This window comes from Hyla sarda, chromosome 1, assembly GCF_029499605.1.
Source record: "Hyla sarda isolate aHylSar1 chromosome 1, aHylSar1.hap1, whole genome shotgun sequence".
Lineage (NCBI taxonomy): Eukaryota > Metazoa > Chordata > Amphibia > Anura > Hylidae > Hyla > Hyla sarda.
The window spans coordinates 240,916,578-240,943,185 of NC_079189.1; positions in this window are offsets into that span (position 1 = coordinate 240,916,578).

The window sequence follows — 26,608 nt, forward strand, 5'->3', positions numbered from 1 at the left end:
CTATCAATGGATCACAGAGCACACAGATTAATAGAGTTCAATAGAACTCTATTCATCTGTCTGAGGAATCTAATGATTCCTCATAAGTCTAATAAAGTGTCAAAAAAAATAATAATAATAATAATAAATAAAAGTTTTAATAAAAGTTTGAAAGACACATATTAACCCAGTGGTCTTCAAACTGTGCCCCTCCAGATGTTACAAAACTACAATTCCCAGCATGCCTGGACAGCCGTTGGCTGTCTGTGCATGCTGGGTGTTGTAGTTTTGCAACATCTGGAGGGCCACAGTTGAAGACCGCTGCATTAACCCCTTCCATGTTAAAAGTTCAAATCACCCCCTTTTCCTATATAAAAACATGCAAACATAATAAAAAATAAACATATTTGGTATCGCTTCGTGCGTAATTGTACAACCTATGAAAATATAACATTATGTATCCCGTACGGTAAATGTAAAAAAAATACCAAACCACAGATTTGAAATTTTTATAATATCCCAGAAAAAAAAAGTTAAAAAGCGATTAAAAAGTTAGATCAATACCAAAATGGCACCGATACAAAAAACAGATTATGGCCCAAAAAATGAGCCCTCATACAGCCTGGTATGCGGAAAAAAAATAAAGCTGCAGGGGTTAAAAAATGGCAATTAAAAAAAATTTGAAAAAGTCCAGAATTTGTAAAACATGACGTAAACGATACAAATCTGGTATCGCTGTAATCAGGCGCCTAAAGTATAAAACTAACATGTTACCTCAACCACAAGGTAAATGGCGCAGAAAAGAAAAACACCAAATCTGCTAAATTATCTTTTACTATTTCAATTTCACTTCCCTTAATATATATATATATATATATATATATATATATATATATATATATTTTGGTTCAGAGAATATGTTATTGAAAAATTAAAAGGTGTCATTATAGTAGGTAGTTATGGCTATTATAGGGCGAGGAGGAAAAAACGAGAGCGTAAAAGCGAAAATTGGCCCGGACAAGTGGATCGTCATGAGGGACAAGTAGATTTTGCTCCATTTTAGTCCCGTGGACAAGTAGTTTTTTATAAAATTTCCACACCCCTGCATACACACACACAGAGTCACACACAGTCACATACACACACACACACACAGAGTCACACACAGTCACATACACACACACACACACAGAGTCACACACAGTCACATACACACACACACACAGAGTCACACACAGACAGTCACACACAGACAGAGATAGCGACAGACAGAGAGACAGACACACACACTCACCCATCCAGCGCAGCGCTCCTTCTCTCCTGGCGCCCTGCGAGTGACGTCATTGACGTCCCATGCGGTGGTGCTGACGGACGGGCGCACAGCGGCGATGAAGGCCGGGGGGGCAGCTGACGGACGGGCGCACAGCGGCGATGAAGGGCGGGGGTGGGGGTGTGCTGACGGGCGCACAGCGCAGGTGAATGCCGGGGGGGGGGGGTTGGGGTGCTGACGGGCGCACAGCGCAGGTGAAACCCGGGAGGGGGGTGCTGACGGGCGCACAGCACAGGTGAATGCCGGGGGGGTTGCTGACGGGCGCACAGCGCAGGTGAATGCCGGGGGGGTGTCGGTGTAGCTGGGGGGGGTGCTGCGGAGCGCCTCGGTGTCACCCCATTAGGTTGGTGTCACCCGGTGCGGGCCGCACCCCCCACACCCGGGTCGCAACGCCACTGAAGGTGATCACTGATAAGTAGACCCGCTTCTGTTTAATGAAGGATGGTATGTGAGATGAGTTCGGTCACAAGCTAATTGTCAAAGCAATACAAATCCAAATGGCTTAAACCTAACAGACTTGAGACATTGTGAACAAAAAGAAAAAGACCCCAAGTATTTCCTATGAAGGAGGACGCATTTTTTTTTTGCTTTGTTTTGTTTGTTTGTTTTTTTGCCCATATCGTGCACACTCACCATTACTAGTCCCACGGTTTCCATTTGTTTCATTCCAGCACAGCTGCATCTATGCCTTCCATCACTCACACATGATCACACTATGCCTTCCATGATCACCACAATGAACCTGTGAAAATTACATAGTTTATGGGGTCAAAAGGAAGTCTGTCCTGGGTCAGCTTATGTCTTGTCTGACATCACCTATTAAATCACACCTGCTATCTCACAGACCCTCTCCAGTCCCAGCTTTAATTGTATACTACTGCTGTTATCTCTATGGGATCAGAAAATATTGTAATTATACACCTTTCCTAAGGCTGTGTTCATACATTGCAACTCTTACTTTGTTCTTTCAGTATTTGACACGATTTTCCTTAAATCACAGAAAAAAATTTACTTATTTTACTGCAGTTGTGAATTATTTTGAAAATTTGCAGTAGCGACAGCCAACATGCAGTAAAGCATTCAAAAATGTGTATATTTTTGGATGAAAAATGCTGTCACTCCAGCTATTGTGTTTGTGTCTCTATGCACAGACAAAATACAGGCACTGTGGGGAGGACAAGCAGGGCTCTGTGCAGCCTCCTCGCTTTTCAATCAGCTTGTTGTATGAGCCAAGGGCTTGTCACAGAGCCTCAGTGCATAGAACCCTGCTTGTCCTCACTGTACAGAGCCTTGCTTGTCCCGCCCACACTTTCAATACTTTGTCTCTGTACCAACCCACACAGACAATGGCTGCTGGGACAAGACATAATTTTTTCACCCAAAAATAGAAAAAATTTTGAACTAATGTTATATATATATATTATATATATATATTGTTATTATCTACATAATATAAAATGTTTTTGCAAATAACAATTACGCTTTAAGAACACAGCTAACTTGCATTTTTGATTTTTCTTTCTCTGCTTTGAATTGTGCTTTGTAGTGACTTTTTACTTTTTGAAAAAATTAGATGGCTTCAAAGTAGAGCAAAAAATTTAATGAAAATTGCAAAATCTGAAAGGACAGATGTTACAGAACTACAACTCCCAGCATGCCTGGGCAGTCTAGGCATGCTGAGAGTTGTAGTTTGGCAACATCTGGAGGGCTACCGTTTGGGCACCACTGTAACAGTGGTCTCCAAACTGTGACCCTCCAGATGTTGCAAAACTAAAACTCCCAGCCTTTTGCTGTGTGGGCATGCTGGGCGCTGCAGTTTGGCACCCACTAGGAAGGGCAGCAGTAAATATCGCTTACTGCCCCCCCCCCACGTCGCTTCCCTGTGCCGTGATCTCCGCTGATGTCTCTGATGATCACCGGGCCTCATCGCATCTTGTCCTCAGGTAAAGGCCTCCATCTTCTCCCCCCGTTCTGCCCGACATCCAGGGGTGGGCAGAACAGAGGGGTTGCCATGGCAACCCACTGTCCTGTGCTGCCATTGGTCAGAATTCAGTTCTGACCAATAGCAGGCGATAGGAGATCGCAGTACTGAGACCTCGCTCCTATCCCTCAGGATAATCAGGGCTGTCACCGACAGCTCCAATCATCCCTATTTTCCGGGTGATCGGGTCACCAGAGACTCGATCAGCCCGGAATAGCAGAAAATCGCATGTCTGAATTGACATGCGATTTTCTACGATCGCCAACATGGGGGGGTCTCAGGACCCCCCTCGGCGATGTGCCGGGATGCCTGCTGAATGATTCCAGCAGGCATCCCAGTCCAGTCCCCAACCTACTAGTGGTGGGGACCGGAATTCCCACGGGCATATGCATACGCCCTATGTCCTTAAGGACTCGGGATGCAGGGCGTATGCATACGCCCCACGTCCTGAAGAGGTTAAGGACAAAGCCCATTTTGACCTTAAATGGGTACTGTCAAATATAAAAAGTATTTATAAGTTGTACATCTTGGCAAAACATTAACCTTTCTAATAGGGATGAGCGAATCGAATCCGACAAATCCGAATTCGTTACGAACTTCATGAAAAATTCAATTTGCAATGAATGCGAATATCACTGCAATTCAATCGCGTGAATCGCTTCATTAAACTCCATTTAGTGTGGTCCAGGCTCCAGGGCATCTAAAATGGTGGATCCAAATGTGAGGACATGGGGCAAGGAATCCTGGGAAGGCGGGAACAAGGGTAGGCGGGAAGACCCTGAATCACATGCAGCATGCAGCCTATCAGCAGCCACCCACCCCTGTGATGTCACAGCACTATATAATCGGCAGCCATCTTGCGGCCAGTCACTTCAGCCTTTTTTTGCCGAGAGATAGAGAGGGACAGACAGCGCTGTGTGTTGCACAGAAAAGCATTTTTCCAGCAGTGATTCACCTCCCAGTCACATTAGCGTTCTGTTGCACAGAGAGAGGGACAGAGAGCAGTGTGTGTTGCACAGAAAATAATTTTTACAGCAGAAATTCACCTCCCGGTCACATCAGCGTTCTATTACAGAGAGGGACATAGAGCAGTGTGTTGAACAGAAAAGCTTTTTTACAGCAGCGATTCACGTCAAGCCCAAATCCAGCCTAGAAGCACTGATAGGGAACGGAGTGAGATTGAGAGAGAGAGTGCAATTTTGGGTGTAATACACAGTGACTGTGTGCTGCAGCACTGGTGTGTACTGCTGGTGTTGTACACAAATACTGTTTTAAGCATACTGGAGTGCATTGTCCTCCCCTTATAAGTGCATACCACATATGTACATCTAAGTGGTGTACTATTTTGTTCCTGTTAAAATCTTAAGGGCCTACATACTGTGAAAGGACAGCAAAAAGTACACATATGCTGGTGCTGTAGACAAATACTGTTTTAAGCGTAGTGGAGAGAATTGTCCTCACCTCATAATTGCATACCACATATGTATATCTAAGTGGTGTACTTAGAATCACCCTACTTCCAGACAGGCCCTGCATGTACACAATCCATCATCCACAGTAAAAGGGAACATTTTTGACACTGGCACACTTGGAAAAAGCCACTGCGTCTTCCTATGCCCCCATGTGCATATTAACACCAGCAGGCATCTACTGACGACCAGGGATACTTTATTCTGTTTTATTTTGCTGTGAATAAGCTTAAAAAATGGGCAAGCTGTAGTTATCATGGGTTACTGCATGTCACCATAATTAAGCCTTAAAAAACACTTTAAAACTACTTGAAAACATTCCTAACAGTGTTAGACAGGGGTTTAGAGCTGTTAGGCTTATTTCAATGCTGTTCAAGTCGAACAGAGCCAAAACAAACTTGCGATTTCCGAAAAGTTTGGCAAGTCCAGCGAACCAAACTTTTCAAAAGTTCGCTCAACTCTAGTTACGATCAATTCTCTCACACATCAGTACACAGAGATTTCTCATAGATTATAACCAAGACATTGGAAAACCAGTTAAAAATAACCAGCAGTTTGGGGCATACTTAATAATCTGATGAAATTTTAATATTCTTCTGGCTGTGGAGTATGTGACAGGTTGACATTTACTGACTACACAATGCAGCAATAGTTACACACTGTAGCATCTTAACTGAATATATAAATCTATCTATCAATCTATCTAGAAAGGAGAAGACTGTAGCACTCCAATAAGATGAAAAGTGAATGTGGCTTTATTCCAATTCAAACATCAAGGCAACGTTTCAGCTGCACGCAGGCAGCCTTTGTCAAGGGCTTGACAAAGGCTGCCTGCGTGCAGCTGAAACGTTGCCTTGATGTTTGAATTGGAATAAAGCCACATTCACTTTTCATCTTATTGGAGTGCTACAGTCTTCTCCTTTCTACATTGTGAAGTGTCTCCCGTGACCTGGGATTCCGGCCGTGTGCACCCACCTTCGACCTACATTCTACAGAGTGCTGCTCCTTATCCTTTGTTTTTTTATCAATCTATCTATCTATCTTTAGTGATCCCTCAATTTACAATGGCCTCATATTACAATATTTTCAACATACGATGGTATTTTCTGGAATATTTTACCTTGAACCCAGACTCAACATACAATGCTACAGACAGTCCAGATCTGTGAAAGGTGTCAATGGCCGGACGATCTGACCAATCAGAATGGACATTTCACTAGTAAAACACCTGTATTACTAAAGTGCATGCACTGACTGGCCGTCTGGAAGTGCCTCCCTATAGTACAGGGTGGTACTACATGGTCTGTACTACTCTTTACCTGTGCCAGGGCTAGATGCACCTTTGCACACTATGTGAGGACGGCCCCATTTTACTCTTTTGGGATATTGTGTGTACTGTACAGGACCCTGAAGAAACTCCTGTCCTCTATATAGACAGTGCTTACAGCTTCCCCTTATATGTAAGGACTTGCTTTATCTCTACTAGTTATCTACTTATTTTTCTTTAATGTTTCCTATTTTTGAATTACATTTTGGGGCTTCAGATAAAATGTTTTCAACATACAATGGTCGTCTTGGAACCAATTAATATTGTAACTTGAGGGACCACTGTTATATTAGTCATACTACTTAAAGGGGTACTCCGGTGAAAACCTTTTTTCTTTTAAATCAACTGGTTGCAGAAAGTTAAACATATTTGTAAATTACTTCTATTAAAAAATCTTAATCCTTCCTGTACTTATTAGCTGCTGAATACTACAGAGGAAATTCTTTTCTTTTTGGAATGCTCTCTGATGACATCACGAGCACAGTTCTCTCTGCTGACATTATTATAATAATAATATTGACTGAGCCACCACTGAGCCACCATGCTGCCCTTAGCATACATCTGCTATGCATGGTTGCTAAAATGGACAGAGATGTCAGCAGAGAGCACTGTGCTCATGATGTCATCAGTGTTCCAAAAAGAAAGGAATTTCCTCTGTAGCATTCAGCAGCTAATAAGTACTGGAAGGATTAAGATTTTTTAATAGAAGTAATTTACAAATATGTTTAACTTTCTACCACCAGTTGATTTAACCCCTTAAGGACTCAGGGTTTTTCCGTTTTCGCACTTTCGTTTTTTCCTCCTTACTGTTACGCCGAGCGCTCCGGGTCCCTGCTCCTCCCCGGAGCGCTCACAGCGTTCTCCTGTTCGCAGCTCCCCGGTCAGACCTGCTGACCGGGTGCACTGCGATTATGTCCCCAGCCGGGTTGCGATTCGCGATGCGGGACGCACCCGCTCGCGATGCGCATCCCGACCCGCTTACCAGACTCGTTCCCCATCTGTGCTGTCCCGGCGCACGCGGCCCCGCTCCCTAGGGCGTGCGCGCGCCGGGTCTTTGCGATTTAAAGGGCCGGTGCGCCACTGATTGGCGCATGGGTTTTAATCAGTATCTTCACCTGTGCAATTCCCTATTTATACCTCACTTCCCCTGCACTTCCTTGCCGGATCTTGTTGCCCTTGTGCCTAGTGAAAGCGTTCCCTTGTGTGTTCCTAGCCTGTGTTCCAGACCTCCTGCCGTTGCCCCTGACTACGATCCTTGCTGCCTGCCCTGACCTTCTGCTACGTCCGACCCTGCTCTTGTCTACTCCCTTGTACCGCGCCTATCTCAGCAGTCAGAGAGGTTGAGCCGTTGCCGGTGGATACGACCTGGTTGCTACCGCTGCTGCAAGACCATCCCGCTTTGCGGCAGGCTCTGGTGAAAACCAATAGCAACTTAGAACCGGTCCACCGACACGGTCCACGCCAATCCCTCTCTGGCACAGAGGATCCACCTCCAGCCTGCCGAATCGTGACACTTACCTTTTAAAAATCATAACCCTTTCAATTTTCCACCTAAAAATCCCAATTATGGCTTATGTTTTGCGTCACCAATTCTACTTTGCAGTGACATCAGTCATTTTACCCAAAAATTCACGACAAAACGGAAAAAAAAATAATTGTTCGACAAAATCGGAGAAAAAACGCCATTTTGTAACTTTTGGGGGCTTCCCTTTCTACGCAGTGCATATTTCGGTAAAAATGACACCTTATCATTATTCTGTTGGTCCATACGGTTAAAACGATACCCTACTTATATAGGTTTGATTTTGTCGTACTGCAAAAAAATCATAACTGCATGCAGGAAAATTTATACGTTTAAAAATGTCCTCTTCTGACCCCTATAACTTTTTTATTTTTCCACGTACAGGGCGGTTTGAGGGCTCATTCTTTGCGATGTGATCTAAAGTTTTTATCGGTATGATTTTTGTTTTGATCAGACTTTTTGATCACTTTTTATTCATTTTTTAATGGTAAAAAAAGTGACCAAAATATGCTTTTTTGGACTTTGGAATTTTTTTGTGCGTACGCCATTCACTGTGCGGTTTAATTAAGAATATATTTTTATAGTTCGGACATTTACGCATGCGGCGATACCACATATGTTTATTTTTATTTACACTGGGTTTTTTTTTATGGGAAAAGGGGGGTGATTCAAACTTTTATTAGGGAAGGGGTTAAATGACCTTTATTAACACTTTTTTTTTAACTTTTTTTTGCAGTGTTAACACTGCACCTATAACACTGCACACACTGATCTCCTATGCTGATCACTGGCGTGTATTAACACGCCTGTGATCAGCGTTATCGGCACTTGACTGCTCCTGCCTGGATCTCAGGCACGGAGTAGTCATTCGTCGATCGGACACCGAGGAGGCAGGCAAGGGCCCTCCCGGTGTCCTGCAAGCTGTTCGGGATGCCGCGATTTCACCGTGGCGGTCCCGAACAGCCCGACTGACTAGCCGGGATACTTTCACTTTCGCTTTAGAAGCGGCAGTCAGCTTTGACCGCTGCTTTGAAAGGGTTAATACCGCGATGTGTGGTATTAGCCGCGGGTCCCGGTCGTTGATGAGCGCCGGGACCGACACGATGTGATGCTTCATATCGCGGGAGCCGGCGCAGGACGTATATATACGTCCTGCGTCGTTAAAGGGTTAAAAGAAAAAAGGTTTTCACCGGAGTACCCCTTTAACCCCTTAACGACCATGGTTGTGTATACACGTCCAGGGCGGATGCACGTTCCCGCACCAGGACGTGTATACTCGTCCATGGTTCTCGTGGGTGCTGCCCAGTGCACCTACGAGATCGTGGCGGGGACTCAGCTGTAACACACAGCCGGGACCCTGCCGCACTGCCGTGACTGAAGTAAACTTTGGTCCCGCCAGTTTAACCCTTACAGCCACGGTCGTAAGTGACCGCGGGCTGTAAGTGTTATGACAGAGGGAGCTCCCTCTGTCTCTCTCCTGTAGCACCCCGCAATGATCGCGGGGTGCTGCTTACCTGGGCAGCTGGGGGTCTTTACAAGGACCCCCAGGACTGCCCCGGTTATTGCCTGTGAGGACGTGCCAGAGGCTAGTCCTCATATGCTGCCTGCTAGTGTAAAACTAGCAGGCAGCATATATCTGCAATGCTTTGGAATACTAAGTATTACAAAACATTAAAAAAAGTGAAAAAAAAAATAAAAGTGTATAAAAACAAGAAGTATAAAAAAAAGTGTAAAAAAATTGTGTGAAAAAAGAAATAAGTAAAAAAAGTGTAAAAAAAAAGTGTGAAAAAAGTGTAAAAAGTTTTAAAAAAATAATAAAAACACATTTATTAAATGAATATAGTAAAAAATAAAAATGTATAATGTGTAGGATCACACGGCGCACATCCGCAGCATATTACGTGCTGCGGATGCCCACCAACAGTCACAATAATGAGCTCCCTGCTGCGGCTGGGTAGCTTTGTGTGTCCACTAATAGCGGTGGACTTCCCGCCGGCAGTCATGAGCGGAAACACTGAGCTACCCAGCCACAGCAGTGATCTCGCCCTTGTGACTGCCGGGGGCATCCGCGGTGTGAAATATGCTGTGGATGCGCTCTATGTGACCCTACACTGCGTCCCATTCATACTGCGTTTCCACAGTGTTAGAGGTATCCGTCAAAAAGAGTGATGATGACGTATACTGTAGCCACTCCATTCATTTCTGAATGAGATGGTACAATATACATTGACATCCCTTTTTTGACATGACAACGGACACCTATACTGCAGAAACGCAGTATGAATGGGGACGATTCATATAATAATGCCCTGAAAGCCAAAGGAGGCTCCTCTCCTTCTGGGTCCTACCACGCGGCCAAGGAACCAAATATGGCCTAATTGGGGGTATTTCCAAACACGGGCCGAGCGGCTTAATAAAATATAGGGTGCATTTCTTGCAATATCAGAAGTGATGTACAAAAAATATGCCCCCCAAATGATGCATTTGTGAAAAAAGGCAAATTTCGAATTTTTAACACTGACATTGTAATAATTCCTGCCCAAAAACTATGGTGTTAAAATACTCACTGTACCCCCTAGCGAATACCTTGAGGGGTCTAGTTTTAAAATGTGGTCATTTGGGGGGGTGTTCCTATGTTCTACTACCTTTTAATTTCTGCAAACCTTGCATAGCACATAAAAAAAGATGTACTTTTCAAATTTTCAAAATTTCAAATTAAATTGTTAGGCTTCTAATTAATTTAAAATGTTAATTAAAAACAAAAAAAATGCTGTCAAAATAAAGTAGACATCTGAAAGTATAAATTTCATAAACTATTTGGTCAGTATGTATAAATATATGCAACCTATTAGTGTTAAAATAACAAAAAATCATAATTTTTTTTAAAATTTCACGATTTTTTGCATTGTAAAAAAAAAAAACTACAAATGATATCGTCTTACTTTTACTATGTACATGAAGGACAACTTGTGACACAAAAACAATGTCAGAATTATCGTGATTGGCCAAACATTATCAGAGTTATTCTCTAATAAAGACAGACATCCCCGATTTGAAAAAACAGGCCTGGTCTTTCAGGGGCGTACAGGTTTATTTGTGTTGGTCCTTAAGGGGTTAAACATGTTTTATGTAATGTATATAAACCTAACATACACACTGTGAATAAAAAGAGATAATACAAAGTGACATGTAGTCCCTTCAGCAAGGACAAAACGTATATGCCGCTAGCCAGCTTTTTAGATCCTTGAATGTGATGATAGAAATATAGTAGCTTAAAGACAATATCTGCTTTAGCCCAGTAGGGAAGTGAGCAACATTTCACATATTTCCTGCAGCCACAAGGCAATAACTGCAGGGAAGGCATTTGTACACAACTGTCCTTACAAGACCTGCATTTATATGAGGAAATGTATAGCAGTCATATAGTGCTTACTTAGATATTTTTATGGTGCATTATCCTCTTTCTCTAGAAATGTCAAATCATGCTCCATATTTAGTATTCTGAAGATACCATGAATAATTTTCAGTCATCTTATCAAAGGTGACTGATATATAATACTGACAAAATCGAACTGCAGATTTGTGACCTTCTGAGAGGTAAAGAATACAGATCTGAATAACCATTCAACTGGACTGATGTTTGCGAAGCAGGAAGTACAAAAGGACATAGCACAACAGCTTACAAGAATACTTTCCATACAAAAGCGTAGACCTTCAAATTGTAGACATTATAATCACAACATTACCTGCTATGGGTAGTTGTTCCTAAAACTGAATGCCAAAATTACATGTGGAGAAGGATGAAATCAAACAATATGTTCTGCATTAAATCCCTGTTAATGGTTTGAAGAGAATGGGTCACCTAGATGTTTTACCGATCAGAGGAAAATACTAAAATATGTTCTTTTTTTCTAATCTGTATCTATTTTTGATTGTACATTTTTTATGTCACTTTTGTATATTATTATGAGGCAGCCATATTGTCTGACTTTTCTATACAGTAGCCATATTGCTTGAGCTTTCTACACAGCATTTTGAGAGATACAACAGCCACAAGGGCATATCAAATAACTTGGAGCTGATCCTATTGGCTTCTATTGGAAAGTTTTCAAGACAGGCTCTGTGATCTGTGCAGAAGTCATTGTGCAGGGAGTCACAGGGGTGCTTTGATCATCCTCTATTGTGAATTGCCTGATCACATCTCATCTATATACTGGTGTCACCTTTTATTGCCTGTGATTATAGTGAGGGGAATGCTGAAAAGTCTTCTTTACATAATAATCTAATGCAAATAAAAATATAGAGCAGAGCTTCTCCTAAGAACAGTATGTCTGTAACAGTGTAAGGTAACAAAAAGCAGAAGTTGTACCGATCAGGTGTGTGCTTACCTTGTGGGGTTGTGTGCCAGACACAACCACCTTGAAGCGTTTGTTATGTGGTAAAAGCGGAGCGGCCTCCCAGGGATCCGGCTAGGATTCTCCCAGCTGATCGTAGAACATCAGGTAGTAGAGCATGAAAGAACATCGGTATATTCAGGCACGTGCTGCAAGGATAGACAGGCATCCAGTTGTGGATAAAACTTCTTTATTGAGCCGACTGGGTGTATAAGACGACCTGCAACTTGTACAGTTAAAATATAGATTTTGGGATATACTTGACATAAAAGACTACCCCTCTAGGTACTACCCACATTAGGTTGTCAGCATAGTTCCCCCACACTGGTTTGTCAGCATAGTTCCCCCACATTAGGTTGTCAGCATAGTTCCCCCCACATTAGGTTGGCAGTATAGTTCCCCCCACATTAGGTTGGCAGTATAGTTGCCCCACATTAGGTTGTCAGCATAGTTCCCGCACATTAGGTTGTCAGCATAGTTCCCCACATTAGGTTGGCAGTATAGTTCCCCCACATTAGGTTGACAGTATACTTCCCCCACATTAGGTTGGCAGTATAGTTCCCCCCATTAGCTTGGCAGTATAGTTCCCCCACATTATGTTGGCAGTATAGTTCCCCCACATTAGGTTGGCAGTATAGTTCCCCCCATTAGGTTGGCAGTATAGTTCCCCCCACATTAGGTATGCAGTATAGTTCCCCCACATTAGGTTGGCAGTATAGTTCCCCGCATTAGGTTGGCAGTATAGTTCCCCCAAATTAGGTTGGCAGTATAGTTCCCCCCATTAGGTTGGCAGTATAGTTCCCCCCATTAGGTTGGCAGTATAGTTCCCCCCACATTATGTTGGCAGTATAGTTCCCCCCACAGTAGGTTGGCAGTATAGTTCCCCCCATTAGGTTGGCAGTATAGTTCCCCCACATTAGGTTGGCAGTATAGTTCCCCCCACATTAGGTTGGCAGTATAGTTCCTCCCATATTACGTTGGAAGTAAAGTTCCCCCCACATTAGGTTGGCAGTATAGTTCCTCCCACATTAGGCTGGCAATATAGTTCCCCCCCACATGAGGTTGGCATTATAGTTCCCCCCACATTAGGTTGGCAGTATAGTTCACCCCACAATATGTTGGCAGTATAGTTCCCCCCCACATTTGGTAGGCAATGGCCCCCACAGACATACAGCCTTCAGCCATATACAGTGTATGGCTGGAGGCTGTATGCCTGTGTACTGCCCCATTTCAGTGCTCCGACCACCGCTCCGCCGGTCCGGGGTCATAATCTAACCGGGACATCCTTGTGTCCCAAAAAGATCTTTCAGGACACAGGGATGTCCTGAATGTGACGGGGGAGATTAATCTCGGGGGGAGGGGGGCAACGGGGCGGGTGCTGCAGTCGGCAGTCCCGGCCGACTACAGCACCTGGTGTATATGACGACACCCGGCGTATAAGACGTCTTTCGACTTTTGGGAACATTTTCCAGGGTTGAAAAGTCGTATCCTAAGGATTTTCATCCAATGATGTAAATTCAATGGCCAAGATTTATCAATCTGCCTGAAACCAAAACTATTGGTTTTGCCCATAACAACCAATCACAGTTCAGCTTTAATATCTTAACATATTTTAATAAGCTTTAACAAGATATGAAAGCTGAGCATTGATTGGTTATTATGGGTAACACCTGACAGTTTTAGTTTCAGGCAGATTGATAAATCTTGGTAATTGAATTTACATCATTGAATAAAAATCCTTAGGCTTCTTTTTGGTTTCAGGCAGATTGATAAAGCTGAACCGTAATGTTTCTGTTTAAGTAAATATTTTTATTAATTAATTTATTTATTTAAATGAACTATTGTAACTTTTGAACAACGAATACAATGGTCCATCAGGTTACATTATTAGTGGGTTCCAGAACAACTATTGTGTGTTTAGACCATAACTGTATGGAAACCTGGTAATTGGTTCTGGAGCACCAAAATGTCATCCAAACATGGGAAAGAGTGAAGATTAAATATAAATAAGCAGACAAATAGATAAAGTCCTTACATTAAAAAGTGAGAAAGAGCTTCTGGTAGTTGTAAATCACTGTCTATGTAATGGACAGGAGCTTCTTCAGGGTTCACCTGGTGTCCAAAGAAGCAGCTAACCCTGGCACAGGTAAAGAACATGTAGTATTTCCCTTTTCTGTAGAGAGCCGCTACCAGCTGGCAAGTCAGTGCATGTACTTTAGTAATTGAAATGCCCATTGAAACCAGATGAAATGTCCATTCTGATTGGTCAGTTCTTCCAGCCATTGACACGTTTCACAGTTCTGGACTGTCCATGGCATTGTATGTTGAGTCTGGTTTCAAGTTACAATGATCCGTAAAAGTCCATTGTATGTTGAGAATATTGTAATCTGAGGCTATTGTAAATTGAGGGAGCACTGTACTGTAATTATTTATTGAACTGGATTTCTGGATAAAGATGGGATTCTGATATAAAATTAGTCCTAATAAATTATTTATTTATTTTTGTTAAGGTTCTCATATTTATGTGCTATTATGTTCCCAGTAGTTACAATTAATTAGTTAAGTTGAAGGATAGGATGGTTTAGTGGGATTCTGTAAATACCTGCATGAAAAGCTCTCTGTCTTTCACATAGATAACTGTTTTACAGCATTGCTATCATGATGGTTTGGGGACAACATATATTTAAAGTGGGCGTGACCAAGCGGACACCCGTGAAACCGGTTACCCACGAGCTCTCCGAGCTCGCTTTCTTCTTCCTCCGAGCATGCTGCTGTAACCCCGTCTTACATGCAATAAAGAAAGTGCCATCCCGGCGAAATTTCCTGGTGAGTGCTGTACAGTCTGTTTCTTCTATGCCTGCAGTTACATGTTCTTTAGTTTAAGTTCAAGCACCCATGGATAGCCGGGCATTTGTCATCATTATTACCATTGCGGCAGTATTCCTATACTCCGATCCCGGAGTGCCGGACTCTGTTTTCTATATATATTTAAAGTCCCCAGCAATCTCATGGCCAGAGACTTGCCCAGAGACAAATACGATCAGATGTATAGCTGGAAGTCTCTTGCCGAAAGTCCCATACAAGTCTATGGGACGTTAAGCATAAGACTTCTGGCAATATGTCTAATTGCCTTAGTCTAGAGGCAATCTCAGGCTACGAGATTGCTAGGAAGTTCAAACATATCCTGCCCCCAGACCTTCATGACAGTAATGCTTTTAAAAAGATGGCATATTGCAGTTGATAAAATCACTCATCAATTGATAGACTATATAAGTTCATTGTGGTGGGAATTAATTAAAAATCCAGTTGTGCATATAAGAATTTTTTTGAATGTTTCCAACACTACAAGAAATTTTTAGGGCATTCTCACAATGGGAAGCTTCGAAAAACTTATTTGGAGTTATTTGGAGGAACTGCCAAACATCTGCTGATAAGACTCATTACTGGTCTTACTTTTTTGTTCAAGAATGCACCGTAACAAATATATTGTAGTCTCAAATCTAAGGTTTGAATTTGGGGTTTGCAATGAGTTGCATGCATGGGAAAACTAGAAACCATCATGGAAATACGAAAGGTTGGAACAAATTGTGAGTCAGAGTTTATTTCACCCACTAGCAGTGAGGTACCGTATTTTTCACCGTATAAGACACGCACTTTTTCTTCCCCAAAACTGGGGGGGAAAAGTTGGTGCGTCTTATATGGTGAACACACACCTATCGCGGCGGTCCCTGCGGCCATCAACGGCCGGGACCCGCGGCTAATACAGGACATCACCGATCGTGGTGATGCCCTGTATTAACCCTTCAGACGCAGCAATCAGAGCTGACCGCCGCGTCTGAAGCGAAAGTGACACTAACCTGGCTGCTCAGTCAGGCTGTTCGGGATCGCCGCTGTGAAATTGCGGTGTCCCGAAAAGCTTACAGGATACCTGGAGGGACGCCGTCCCCTCATCCAATAGGATCGGCGTGCGTAGCGGCGCGATGACGGCAGGGTGATGACGGCGACGGAAAGCATGGATCCCGGGGAAGAAGACGTCCGGAACGTCGGGGACACCACGGGGATGCGGCGACAGCAATGGAGCGACATCCAGGGCAGCGGTGACGGGTCCGGAGCGGCGGGAACACGTGAGTATTACCTCCTATACCAGTGGTCTTCAACCTGCGGACCTCTAGATGTTGCAAAACTACAACTTCCAGCATGCCCAACATCTGGAGGTCCGCAGGTTGAAGATCACTGTTGGGTTCAGAATCTTTTTTTTCTAGATTTTGCACCTTTAAAATTGGGTGCGTCTTATATGCCGATGCGTCCTAAAGGGCGAAAAATACGGTATATACTGGTTTTAACCTTGACAGCGATTCCAGCTGGAACTATGCTACTGTACTTCACTGGAGTTGGTCCAAATGGCACTGAGCTTCTGACATCTGCAACAGAGTGTCCGCAAAAGGGCTCTCCCCAAGAAAGCTAAGTGCTCACTTTGCTGCTTATGTAAACTACTGTATATCTATTCACTCAGCAATCGTGTGTGAACGCATTAGAACTAGTCATAAGACAGTTAACATTTGCAAACATTGAGCATGTAGTGAAATATTTTTACAATGAAAAGCATTCAGTGGAGAACAATATATTTCACCTTATGCTGCCATTGTTCCCAACTGTAGACTGATTTATAATGACACATTAAAACAGTGTCCTTGAAAGCTTTGCCAAAAGCCAAGGATGGATACACAGAAAAGTAAAGACGCTTATACCTCACTATTAGTTAGACTGAGTTCTTGCATTGAATACACTTAAAATGCCATTTTTCATTACAAGATGCTAATTCTCTATAACATTGTAAAGCAGACTTCAACTTTCTTGTTGTGCCAGGAGGGTCAGATCAGGTCTTTGTATAATATTTTATGTTCTACATAATTATACGGAAACAAAACCAGGCTATGAACTATTGCCATAAAGTAAAAATAATTTGACCTATATTTACAATTGAGATGTTTTAGTTAGATTTAAAATTTTAAAGGGGAACTCCAGTGGAAACAAGTGGAAAACAAATGTTAAACAGGTTTGTAAATTACTTTTATTTCAAAATCTGAAGCCTTTCAGTGATTATCAGCTGCTGTATACTACAGAGAAAATTGTGTAGTTCTTTAACTAATGCTCTCTGCTGACACCTCTGTCCGTGTCAGGAACTGTCCAGATTAGAAGCAAATCCTCATAGAAAATCTCTCCTGCTCTGAACAGTTCCTGACACGGACAGAGGTGTCAGCAGGGAGCACTATTGTCAGGCTGGAAAGAACTTCACAAATTTCTCTGTAGTATATCTGTAGTATACAGCAGCTGATAAGTACTGGAAGGGTTAAGTAATTTACAAATCTGTAACTTTCTGGCACCAATTGATTTAAAAACATTCTTTTTTCACACATTTTTCACACATTGAATCTTACTGCATTTTGCACAAGTTTTACTGAATTTTGCTCCAATCTTACAAAATAGTAGTAAAAATGACTCTTTTTACCGTGATTTGCACAATAGCAGTATAATAGCGCACATTTTTCCACAAAAACAGAAGCCCAAGCCAAATAAACATTTTAAGGGGCCGGCTCTGCCTTGTTCAGGTCCCTACTCTTCCTCACTATGGCCGCAGACTGCTTACTCATCTGTTGGGATAAAAGGGGAGGGGCAAGGAGAGAGGTGGTCCTGGAGAGGCAGCACAGTGACAGGATGTCAGCAATACATTAAGGGAGAATAAGGCAAACTGTCAATTGCCTAGGGCACCTATCCCTAAGGGGGCACCGACAGCTCCAACAGTATCTGGCTGCAAGGTTGTACAGCAGCTTCAGAATGCTGTTGTACATCAAAAAATTGCTATTTTAACACCCTACCCTCTCTCCGACCCTCTTCACACAGAGGCCAGTCCTCCATCTTCACTGCTACACTGCTATACACAGGCTCCACCTGAAGCATCACAGATCTCAGCAGTCGAGACGGAAAGATGGGAGGAAGCCTGCAGCATGCTGAGACTTACAGTCTGACATGTCCATCAGACTGCAGTTTTATCAGCTATGGCCCCATTTTAGGCTTCTTTCACACTACATGTGAGGCGCTGCTACAAACGGACGTTAAAGGCTCTTTTTTTTTTTTTTTACTTTTAGTGCCATTAACGTCCATTATTATAACGGGCAGTCATAACGGGCAAAGAGGATCCCATTCACTTGAATGGGATTCCTCTAACATCTGTTATGACTCCCTTTATTCCACCGGAAGATAGCGGGAGAAAAAAATGTCGCAAGCACAAATTTTTCTCCCGATATCTTCTAACGGCCGGTACACTGACGGGCACAAACGTCAGAGTGAAAGAAGCCTTACACTGCTATAAACTCCTACATAAAAAATTAATGTATCCATGTATATAATGAGCAAATTCTGTGTATGTATAATGTGTACTGTATGCACACAGATAAACAGTGATCTTCTCAATGTTATCTATCAGTAATAATGCCCACATATACTATAACAGTGATCTTCTCAGTGCTGCCTGTCAGTAATAGCGCCGACATATACTATGCTGTCTATCAGTAATAGCACCCACATATACTAAAACCGTGTTCTTCTCAGTGCTGCCAGTCAGTAATAGTGCTAACATATACAATGTTATTTGTTTTAACATGTGCTGCACTCTTCCCCACCCCCTCAGCCTAACCCTATATAAGTAGTAGTTAGCTACACATGGGCCATTTCTTTCCTAGCAGCCTCCCGGTCTGACTGGGAGAGCATGGTAAGTGAGCTTTTGGACCTTGTTCACACTGGTGTGGTGCTGTGCGGTGTCCGTTGCTGCCGTGGTGCCGTGTCTGCAGGGGGGTGCGGCCCATGGACTGGTTTGAGTGGCATTGGGGCTGCTCTGCCGGTGGGTCTTTCCCCCCTGTGGGCATTGGTGTCGCGGCGGTGGTGGTCGCCGCCCGGTGCTGCGCCATTTTATGCTAGGGACGTTAGGGACCCACTCTAAATAGGTGGCCTTGACGTGGCGAGTGGGCTTGTACTTTTTGATCAAAAATGTATACTAACAACCTGTTAGTTTTTGATGTTATGCTGAGAAGCAATCAGATCATTATACAAGATTGTAGATGTGCACCATGTCTGTTTTTCTACCCGAATTCTAACATATACAATACTGTCTATCAGTAATAGCTTCAAAATATACTATACTGTCTATCAGTAATAGCGCCCACATATACTATAACAGGGATTGTCTCAGTGCTACCTGTCAGTACTAGCGCCAACATATACTATACTGTCTATCAGTAATAGCGCCCACATATACTATAACAGTGATCTTCTCAGTGCTGCCTGTCAGTAATAGCGCCGACATATACTATGCTGTCTATCAGTAATAGCGCCGACATATACTATGCTGTCTATCAGTAATAGCACCCACATATACTAAAACCGTGTTCTTCTCAGTGCTGCCAGTCAGTAATAGTGCTAACATATACAATACTGTCTATCAGTAATAGCTCCAAAATATACTATACTGTCTATCAGTAATAGCGCCCACATATACTATAACAGGGATTGTGTCAGTGCTACCTGTCAGTACTAGCGCCAACATATACTATGTTGCCTATAAGTAATAGCGCCCACATATACTATAACAGTGATCTCCTCAGTGCTGTCTATCAGTAATAGCACCCACATATACTATAACAGTGATCTTCTCAGTGCCGTCTGTCAGTGGTGGATAGTGCGGGAGACGCTGATTAAAATGAGCCCTACCTTGTCCGGATCTGCCCTACCTTTTAATCAGCGTCTCCCGCACTATCTACCAGTACCTGTGTATAGTGCGGGAGAACCTCCCCCCTCCCTCATCATTCCCCCTTTTCCTGCTTTTTATAGTTTTGTTTATTTTCCTTACCTGGCTGCGCTTCGGCAGGTCAGGTCAGGCGGAGGGTCTTGCGGGGTCAGTGAAGCAGATGAGTTACGTCCTCTGCCGGCTTCTCTGTGCAGCATCACTAACGTCACTTTTAATTTCCTGTAGTCGCCGCCGAAAAGTGACATCCCTGATGCCGCACAGAGAAGCCGGGAGAGGACATAACTCATCTGCTTCACTGACCCCGCAAGACAGCCGAAGCGCAGACAAGTAAGGAAAGGGGAAGAGTGGTCTTCAACCTGTGGACCTCCAGATGTTGCAAAACTACAACTCCCAGCATGCCCGGACAGCAGTTTGAGGCATGCTGGGAGTTGTAGTTTTGCAACATCTGTAGGTCCGCAGGTTGAAGACCACTGGATGCCATAGGAGGAACATTATGGGGGGATGATGAGACGGGGAAATGATGAGGGGGAGGGGGGGAAGGTTGGGGGAATGATGAGACGGGGAAATGATGAGAGGGGGAATGATGGGGGGATGAGACAGGGGGAAATGATGAGGGGGGGATGATGAGGCGGGGGGGAGGATGAGGGGGGAATGATGAGGGACATGATGAGCAGTGGTGTTGCTAGGGTTGGTGTCACCCGGTGCGGTAGAAAATGGTGTCACCCCCATACCTCCCCCCCCCCCTCAGTAAGTTTTTAGCCTGTTGTGACAGACACCACTGTTGTAGCGCACTGTGAGAAATTCCAGTATAATAATCAGATATACCAGTTGCCACAGAATGGGAAAGTGTTAAAGAAGTTTTCACCATTTAAATATAAAGCTCCCAGAATTACCTAAAGGGGTACTCCACTGGAAAACATTTACTTTTATATCAACTGGTGCAAGAAAGTTAAACAGATTTTTAAATTACTTCTATTTAAAATCTTAATCCTTACGGTACTTATAAGCTGTTGTATTCTCTACAGGAAGTTGTGTAGTTCTTTCCAGTCTGTCCACAGTGCTCTGTCTGTCCATGTTAGGAACTGTCCAGAGCAGGACAGGTTTGCAATGGAGATTTGCTCCTACTATGGACAGTTCTTGACATGGACAGAGGTGTCAGCACAGAGCACTGTGGCCAGACAGAAAATAAATTAAAAAAGAAAAGAACTTCCTGTGAATTGCTTATACAGCAGCTAATAAGTACTGGAAGGATTAAGATTTTTAAGTAGAAGTCATTTATAAATCTGTTTAACTTTGTAGCACCAGTTGATTAAAAAAAATGTTTTCCAGTAAAGTACCCCTTTATGCAGTGGTGAGGTTATGCTGGGAGTTATAGTTTCACTCACCATAACTGTAGAACTTACAAGTGACTCCAGCTCTGATAGGACATAGTGAGGAGAATACACAATGATATCAGTGACTACAGGTGACGTCTTCTCTATAGTCTTTCCTTATCTAATTCAGATGGTACATACTGCCAGGACTTGTTCCAGCTAAAACTTCTGTCTGTAGAATGAGACGCCCAGAGGTCTCCTCACTATGTCAGCGCATTCTCATCCTCTATATGAAAACAAGTATTATTATAAACCTGCCAGACACTGTATCCTCTAAATATAATACTACTATACACTATGTTCTTTGATTATAAACCTTCCATACAACATACCCACTGAATATAATACTACCACACACTGTACATTCTGAATATAATACCAACACATACTGTACACTCTGAATATAAATCTGCCACATACTGTACCCTCTGAATATAAATCTGCCACATACTGTACCCTCTGAAAATAAATCTGGTGGTGTTGCTAGTGGATGATGGGGGTGCTAATACTGGGGGGGGGGGGGGTGTTGCTGGAGGATGATGAGGGTGCTACTGGCCATCCCCCCTGGAAGTATCACCCCCATCATCCATCAGCAGGATCATACTCCTGGCAGGAGCACCCCCATCATCCACCATCAGAATCTGCTGATGGAGGTGCTGCTGCTGGGGGGGGGGGGGGGTTTGCTGGTGGATGATGAGGGTGCTACTGCCAGGGGGGAGCATTAGGTAGGCAGCAGTTCCCCCACTTAAGGTAGGTAGCAGTTCCCCCACATTAGGTAGGTAGCAGTTTCCCCACATTAGGTAGCATAGATTCCCCACATTTGGTACCAGTTACCCCACATAACGTAGTAATTTCCACACATTAGGTAGCACAGATTCCCCACATTAGGAGCATAGATTCCACACATTAGGTAGCATAGATTCCCCACATTAGGTAGCACAGATTCCCCACATTAGGTAGCAGTTTCCCCACATTATGTAGCAGCTTTCCCACATTAGGTAGCAGTTTTCCAACATTAGGTCGCAGTTTTCCCACATTAGGTAGCAGTTTCCCCACATTAGGTAGCATAGATTCCCCACATTTGGTAGTAGTTTCCCCCATTAGTCCGCAGGTTCCCTTGCATGTTCCCCACAATAGGTCAAAGTCTCTCCACATTAGATCGCTGGTTCAAACAAACCCCCCCCCTCCCCCCACACAAAAAAAAAAAAAACATTACATATATTACATACTAGCGCTCCACTGAATGGATTAGCATGTCTCTATCTTTCAAGGACAGGTGCGTGTTGCACGCTGAAACCAGTTCGTGATAGGGATCTGGGATTGCAATTATTTAACCTTAAAAGGAGAAATTACCAGTAAGCGTTGATTAAGTCCCTGCCCTTTGTACACACTGCCCGTCACTATAAGCGATTGGATTAGTTAGTGAGTTGGTTAGTGAGGTCCTCGAATCGGCCCAGGCGGGGTAGGAGAAGGCCCTGGCAGAGCGCCGAGAATTTAACGATCATTGTTGAAATTTGCATTAAGCATATATTTAGCTACTGCTAAACTTCAAAAAAATATAGGCCCAAGGCCTGATGCACCAGGGAGGCAAGTAGTTTGTGAAAGACACAGAATGAGTCTGGAGCAGTCATTTGCAGTACCCAAGAGGTTTTCATAACCCCTTACATTTAAAGATCAATGTTGACATTTGCATTAAGCATGTATTTAGCTACTGCTAAACTTCAAAAAATTATAGGCCAGAAGCATCAGTTTTCCCCATATTAGGAGCATAGTTGTCCCCCAGATTAGGCAGCATAGATGTCACCCAGATTAGGAGCATAGTTGTCCCCCAGATTAGGCAGCTTAGATGTCCCCCAGATTAGGAGCATAGATGTCCCCCAGAGTAGGCAGCATAGATGTCCTCCAGATTAGGAGCATAGTTGTCCCCCAGATTAGGCAGTATAGATGTCCCCCAGATTAGGAGCATGTATTTAGCTACTGCTAAACTTCAAAAAATTATAGGCCAGAAGCATCAGTTTTCCCCATATTAGGAGCATAGTTGTCACCCAGATTAGGATCATAGTTGTCCCCCAGATTAGGCAGCATAGATGTCCCCCAGATTAGGAGCATAGATGTCCCCCAGAGTAGGCAGCATAGATGTCCTCCAGATCAGGAGCATAGTCGTCCCCCAGATTAGGCAGCATAGATGTCCCCCAGATTAGGAGCATAGTTGTCCCCCAGAGTAGGCAGCATAGATGTCCCCCAGATTAGGAGCATAGTTGTCCCCCAGATTAGGCAGCATAGATGTCCCCCAGATTAGGAGCATAGTTGTCCCCCAGATTAGGCAGCATAGATGTCCCCCAGATTAGGAGCATAGTTGTCCCCCAGAGTAGGCAGCATAGGTGTCCCCCGGATTAGGCAGCATAGATGTCCCCCAGATTAGGAGCATAGTTGTCCCCCAGAGTAGGCAGCATAGATGTCACCCAGATTAGGCAGCATAGATGTCCCCCAGATTAGGCAGCATAGATGTCACCCAGATTAGGCAGCATAGATGTCACCCAGATTAGGCAGCATACTTGTCCCCCAGAGTAGGTAGCATAGATGTCCCCCAGATTAGGAGCATACTTGTCCCCCAGATTAGGAGCATAGTTGTTCCCCAGATAAGGAGCATAGTTGTCCCCCAGATTAGGCAGCATAGATGTCCCCCAGATTAGGAGCATAGTTTTCCCCCAGATTAGGCAGCATAGTTGTCCCCCAATCAGTGCGGGCCGGTCAGAGCCAATCAAAGGGCCGTATGTGGCAAGCAGGTCGTACAATGCCCAGGTCTGCCCCAGAGGGTTTCATAACCAACCACAATAGAGAAAATGTTGTTGTAGGAGCATGGTCAATCTACTCAGACCCATCTGTCATTGGTGGCTGATCCATCCCTGATTCATCTTGACAAACATCAGTCTCTCCACATTTTTAGTGGACAGACGAGTTCGCCTTGGAGTGACTATGGCCCCGGCCGCACTAAACACCCGCTCTGATGGCACACTACTGGCTGGGCAGGACAGCTTTTCCAGGGCAAACTCCGCTAGTTGCACCCATAAATCGAGTTTGGCTGCCCAGAAGTCCAGCGGATCTTCAACGGTTGTTAGCAGGGTCATGTCGCGGTAAGCCACCACCTGCTGGTTCAGGTCCTGCTCCATGTCCACCTGCTGCTGATGAGTAGCTTCACTATGCGGCTGAATGAAGCTACTCATCAGCGACTGTAGACTCAGGCTGCTGCTGATTGAGCCGGTACTGCTCCTGCCACCCCTCCCCTCCCCAGGAGCCGTGGCAGTGGAAAGTGAGCGCAGAGGGCCCCCCGAGTCAGACCTGCGACTGGGGGGGCCCTCCGAGTCAGACCTGAAGTAGGTCAATTTGTCCTCCCTCTCAGTGGGTGTAAAAAAGGCCCCCATTCTGGGCCGGTAGCGAGGGTCTAATAAGGTGGAGATCCAGAAGTCATCGCGCTGACGAATTTTGACAATTCGGGGGTCACTACGCAAGCAACTCAGCATGCATCGTGCCATTTGTGACAGTGACTCGCTGGGACTACCTGCCTCCATCTCCACTGCATACTGCCACGGTGTGTCTGGGTCCTCTGTCTCGCCTCCCTCGTAATAACCATCCAGCTTCTCTGGCTGCTCCTGCTCCTCCTCTCCTGTCCAATGACCAGAAACACCGGCCATCTCATCCACCGTAAACTGTGCTCCGCTCTGCCCCTCATCATCCTCCTCCAGTTCATCCCCCACAGGACTCATGTAGCCTTCTGATGTAGGCGCAACGTCTCCATTGTTGTGACCAGCCATGTTTTCAATCATTTTTTGGAGTAAATGTAGGAGTGGAATTACGTCGTTCATGGCGTAATTCGAGTGACTAACAAAAAATGTGGCTTCCTCAAAGGGCCTCAGCAAACGGCAGGTGTCACGTATGAGCTGCCACTCATTCACATTGAAGTTACACAGGGGAGTACTCCTATCTGCTTGTATCATCAAAAAATCTGTGATGGCTTTTCTTTGTTCGTATAGTCTGTCCAACATATGCAGGGTGGAATTCCAACGTGTGGCAAAGTCACAAATGAGACTATGTTGTGGGATACCGTTCTGACGCTGCAGCTCAAGCAAAGTGTGCTTGGCGGTGTACGAGTGGCTGAAGTGCATGCACAGTTTCCTTGCTATTGTCAGGATGTCTTGCAAATGGGGTGAAGACTTGATGAACTTCTTGACAACCAGATTCAACACGTGTGCCATGCAGGGCGAATGGTTCAAACTTCCTTGTCGCAGCGCGGCCACAATGTTCTTCCCATTGTCGGTCACCATGGTTCCCATTTCCAGATTTCGTGGAGTAAGCCATACTCGGATTTCTTCCCTAATGAACTTCAGCAGTTCCTCCCCTGTGTGACTCCGTTCGCCAAGGCAAACCATGTGAAGGACGGCTTGACACCGCTGTGCCCTACACACGTGGTACAATGAAGGGCCACCGAGATTTGGATGTGCAGTGGAGGCCGAGGACATGGGGGAGGAGGATGAGGAGGCGCACACTGTAAAAGGACCAACTGCCTGGGAACGAGAGCGTGGAGGAGGAAGCGGTGTGACCTGTCCAAGTTGCTGCTGTGGCTGTGCAGGAAAAACATTTACCCAGTGGGCCGTAAAAGACAAGTTTTGTCCCTGCTCCACACGTCGGCGCTGCCGTGCACTTTTGAGCACACCGACAGGCTCAAGGACTGGCCCACCTTCTCTTGTACAAACTTATGCAGGGCTGGTACTGCCTTCTTCGCAAAGAAATGACGGCTTGGGACTCTCCACCTCGGCTCGGCACAAGCCATCAATTCCCTGAAAGCTGCAGAGTCCACCAGTTGGAAAGGGAGGCCTGCAACACCAGCAACTTGGACAGGAGCACATTCAACTTCTGCGCCGTTGGATGAGTGGGCGCATACTGTTGTCTCTTGGACATGGCTTCGCCGATCGATTGTTGGCGGAATGGCTGACTACGAGCGGAAGAAGCAGGAGCGCAAGAAGGAGGGTTTGACACAATGCTCCCTTCGGCTGAGGTGATGGAGCCTTGGCTGGATGACGGAGGGAGCGGATGGTCACTGGGTGGTGCGGCAGGCTGGACCACTACATCGGAGCCACGGTTATCCTAGGCCGCTTTATGGTGGCGAATCATGTGTTGACGCAGGGCCGTGGTGCCGAGATTGGGACCCTGGCCACGCTTCACTTTCTGCCGACAGATTTTGCATGTGACTACGCTAAGGTCCTCCGGTTTCTTTATGAAGAACAACCACACCGCAGAGTAGCTGATTTTCCCACTGGCAGTCCGCACTATTTCACTGCTATTGGCGCCGTCTCCAGGAACCCCTGTTCCACTACCTCCCTGAAGGGTAGCTTGCCACGAAGCAGGTGGTCTCCCCCTGGCATGTTTGGCTCCTG